This window comes from Myotis davidii, unplaced genomic scaffold (assembly GCF_000327345.1).
Source record: "Myotis davidii unplaced genomic scaffold, ASM32734v1 scaffold1001, whole genome shotgun sequence".
In the NCBI taxonomy this organism is placed as follows: domain Eukaryota; kingdom Metazoa; phylum Chordata; class Mammalia; order Chiroptera; family Vespertilionidae; genus Myotis; species Myotis davidii.
The window spans coordinates 942,715-947,264 of NW_006291402.1; positions in this window are offsets into that span (position 1 = coordinate 942,715).

The window sequence follows — 4,550 nt, forward strand, 5'->3', positions numbered from 1 at the left end:
AACCATGAAAGCACAGCAAGGCCTATGCTTACGTCATGCCTGCCAATATCCCTCTGGCCAAAGAAGGCACGTGGCCCAGCGTCACACCTGGGGGCTAGGAGGCAAGTATCACTCTGTGGGAGGAGTGAGGCAAAGGCATTTGGTGCACAACCCCCTGGTCTTTCACGGGCACAGGTCCAGTTGGCAGGGCGAGCGGGGTAAAGGGATAGAGACTGCTCAAAATCATGCCACCTCTCTGGAGAAAGGCGATGGGTCAGCAAAACAGAGGCCATGGACCCTGCCAGTCCAGGCAGGGCTCAATATGACTTGATCCCAGATATGGGTTCAAAACAATGAGCAGACTGTCAGGTCCAGAGCAACCGCCCAAGGCACACCATGTTGGGGAGAAGGGGCTCACGAGGTGCACCCCGCCTGGCAGCACCTCCAGGAACAAGCCTGGACCCTGCCATGGAGGCCTCGCTGGCACCATCGCAGTGGCATTGGGCATTGGAGAAGATGGGACAGGCTCACTCTGGACCCACAGCAGCCTCGAAAGGCCTACGTGAGATGAAGCAAGGCATGCGGATGGGCTATCTTCCCCCTGGGTTTCTAAGGCCATTTAAGAAGTAAACGTTGTGAATATTTAAGGTGTGCAACATGATGATTCGACATAGTGAAAGGTCACTACAATCAAACTAATTGACCTTTCACCTTGAGTCGTTGTTCAGAACAAAGGAATCACAGGCGCTGAAAGGTGCCAGGAGCAAACAGAAAAGGGGCCAAGCCCACACACACCCAGACACGGACAAGAACCTGGGGCGTTCCTCGTTCAAGTACCACAGCCTGACTCACGCGACCAGCGCTGAGGGGACGTGGCAGGTGTTCACAGGAGTGTAATGGCTCCGTCCAGTAGGTAGTGAACCCCCTCCCGCCCTCCACTGTGCACCCTGTGCCAGTCAGGAACTGGCCATGGGGATCTTTCTGATGGGACAGCTAGCTCTCAGGCTTAGAGATGCAAAGCCATGAAAGAGAAGGGAGATGACGCTCACTGTGTGCACCCAGCCCCCGCACCTGCAGCAGGCCCAGGACATGGAGGACAGGGTGCTCACTGTGTGCACCCAGACCCCACACCTGCAGTAGGCCCAGCACATGGAGGACAGGGAGCTCTGTGCGCACCCAGCCCCCGCACCATGCAGTAGGCCCAGGACATGGAGGACAGGGAGTGCTGCATGCACCCAGACCCCACACCTGCAGCAGGCCCAGGACATGGAGGACAGGGAGCGCTGTGTGCACTGATCCCCTGCACCTGCCAGAGGCCCAGGACAGTGGAGCTCAGAGGAGTCAGTGATTTTTCAGGATTTCACCCCCAGGGATCAGGGACCTGGGATTGGAATCCAGGCGGTCCAGGCCAGAGGACCTGCCTGACCCCAGGACGGAAAGTCAGGTGTCCAAGGGGAGAAGGCGGGGAGAAGGTGGCCTGTTTGCAAGGACTGGGGCGAACACCATGATGGAAAAGCAAGAGTTCCTGCGTCCCAGGTCCGCGTCACAGCACGACGGTGCTGAGAAACCACCCACGCCGCGCTACCTGCCGGAGGTTGTAGCCTCGTTTCCAGGCCCAGGTTCACGCTCATGTTTTTAAGCTTCTTCATAAATTCCTTTTAAAGGATCTTCTCAGAAATATGATAAAAATAAACTATCACAGATACTAGTGAGATAAACGATAGTAAAGGTGACCCTGAGAGCACTGGGTAATAACAGTGAGAGCAACGATAAGAGGAAGGAAAGGAGACCCCGTCTGCCGCACTCTCCCAAATGCTGCCCCCGAGACGCAAACAGGACTTGGCGGCAGCAGGACCCCTGACCTCTCCCCTCACCTGCACCGCAGACATGGCTCTGGTGCTAACAGACTGCGTGTTCTTAGGAGAGTCTCCAGGTCAGCCAGGCGAGTGGGCACAGGCGGGCGCTTTATCGCCTCTGTGGGTGGTCGCCTCCCAGCCCGCAGCCTTGCTGGGCAGATGGGGGTAAAGGGGAGGGCAAACAACAGGTGCCGACACCTGTGATAGGGACAAAGCCTCTTGTCACCCCCTTGAGCTGGAGAACACCCTGAAGGCAGGGGGGTCCCTCAGGATAGCCCCACGCAGGGCCCTGCAGCCTCTGAGAGGGAATGGAGGCTGTTGTTCCAGAAGGGAGCTCGCCCCCCACTGCCCTCCACCTGCCAGCTCACCTGGCTCAAGCCTCACCCTGTGGCTTGTGCAGCAAAGACAGACTCCCAGCCCTCGCACGGGGCCTGCACAGGGAACACAGACTCCCTGCCCTCACACGGAGATTGCACAGGGAACACAGACTCCCTGCCCTCACACGGAGATTGCACAGGGAACACAGACTCCCAGCCCTCACACGGAGATTGCACAGGGAACACAGACTCCCTGCCCTCACACGGAGATTGCACAGGGAACACAGACTCCCTGCCCTCACACGGAGATTGCACAGGGAACACAGACTCCCTGCCCTCACACGGAGATTGCACAGGGAACACAGACTCCCTGCCCTCACACGGAGATTGCACAGGGAACACAGACTCCCTGCCCTCACACGGAGATTGCACAGGGAACACAGACTCCCTGCCCTCACACGGAGATTGCACAGGGAACACAGACTCCCTGCCCTCACACGGAGATTGCACAGGGAACACAGACTCCCTGCCCTCACACGGAGATTGCACAGGGAACACAGACTCCCTGCCCTCACACGGAGATTGCACAGGGAACACAGACTCCCTGCCCTCACACGGAGATTGCACAGGGAACACAGACTCCCTGCCCTCACACGGAGATTGCACAGGGAACACAGACTCCCTGCCCTCACACGGAGATTGCACAGGGAACACAGACTCCCTGCCCTCACACGGAGATTGCACAGGGAACACAGACTCCCTGCCCTCACACGGAGATTGCACAGGGAACACAGACTCCCTGCCCTCACACGGAGATTGCACAGGGAACACAGACTCCCTGCCCTCACACGGAGATTGCACAGGGAACACAGACTCCCTGCCCTCACACGGAGATTGCACAGGGAACACAGACTCCCTGCCCTCACACGGAGATTGCACAGGGAACACAGACTCCCTGCCCTCACACGGAGATTGCACAGGGAACACAGACTCCCTGCCCTCACACGGAGATTGCACAGGGAACACAGACTCCCAGCCTCACACGGGGCTTGCACAGCAAATGGTCGGGAAGAGGAAGGGACATGTCAGCCATGCTCACCCCGAGCAAGAGGAAACAAGAAGAGACAAATGATGACAACAATGCAAACCTACTGGGTGGGAGGGACCGGAGAGAGGGCCTGGCACTAGAAAGGGGGACCCTTCTGGAATAACTGCCCGGAGCAGGGAGAATGCTGGACGGTGCCTGAGGGCAGAGACCCTCCTGAGGACATGAGGTCTGCAGACAGGAGCTTAAGCACAAAGACTTTCTCCCAGAACGTGGCTGTCGGGAGGGGCACAGAGCTGAGAAGGCAACTGAGATCAAGGACTGCTCATGAAGAATTCCTAATTCAAAAGCATCAACAAGTGAGATGGGTGGAGCTAAAAACTCATTTACTAACACAGAAGAAAATCTTGACAGAATTACCGATAAAATGGGGAAGTGCGAGCACGCGATGATAGCATTAGGCAGGCGCGCAGCAAGCAGCAGAGAGCGGCTCCCACGCTGGGGACACGGAGCTCCCTGCACCCCAGAAGCACAAAAGGGGAACCTGCGGATACGGCAGAGGAGTTTTCCTGAGAGCAGAAGAGAGCCCCAGGGTGTGAACAGGAGAGGGACAGAGTGAGAGCAGAAGAGAGCCCGAGGGGGAGAACAGGAGAGGGACAGAGGGAGAGCAGAAGAGAGCCCGAGGGGGAGAACAGGAGAGGGACCGAGGTGAGAGCAGCTTCCCCTGGGCATGCAGGTGGACACAGTCACTCAGGAGGACAAATTGAGGAGGCTTCAACCTCTACCACAGCACCGACCTTCAGCAAGAAGATGGAGCCCCAGCACAGAGGTCTGAGGAGCAGGGGCTAGGCTAGAACCTTCCTCCATGTCCCCCTGCATATAGCCAACAGGACAAACACACTTTAGGTGAAATAAATCAGAAACGGTAGCCCAGAGCTCATCTGGACTCAGGATAGTAACAGCCTTGCCTGTTCAGAGGAAACAGCTGGGCCGAGGCTGGTCAGCAGGCGGGAGCAGGAGCCCACTTGACTGCAGATTCCAGACCCGCAGCCGGTGCCTGGGCTGCAGAACGAAGTGTGACTTGATGAGCGGGGACGAAGTGAAAGCAGAGACAGCATGGCCTGACACCGGGGCAGGGACGCTGGGGTGCGGACACCGGGTAGCACAGCGCGTGCTGGGTGTCAGCCTCCATCGCGGGGTCCCTCAGGACCGCCAAGTTCAAGTGTGAGCACTGGTTCCTGCCTGTCGATGTTTCCATTCTTAACCTTCGAGGGCCCTTACAGGGAAAAGCAGTTCTGATGAAGAAGTACATGTTAGCAAATCCTTCAGTTTTACTTAAATTGCTCTTCCTTC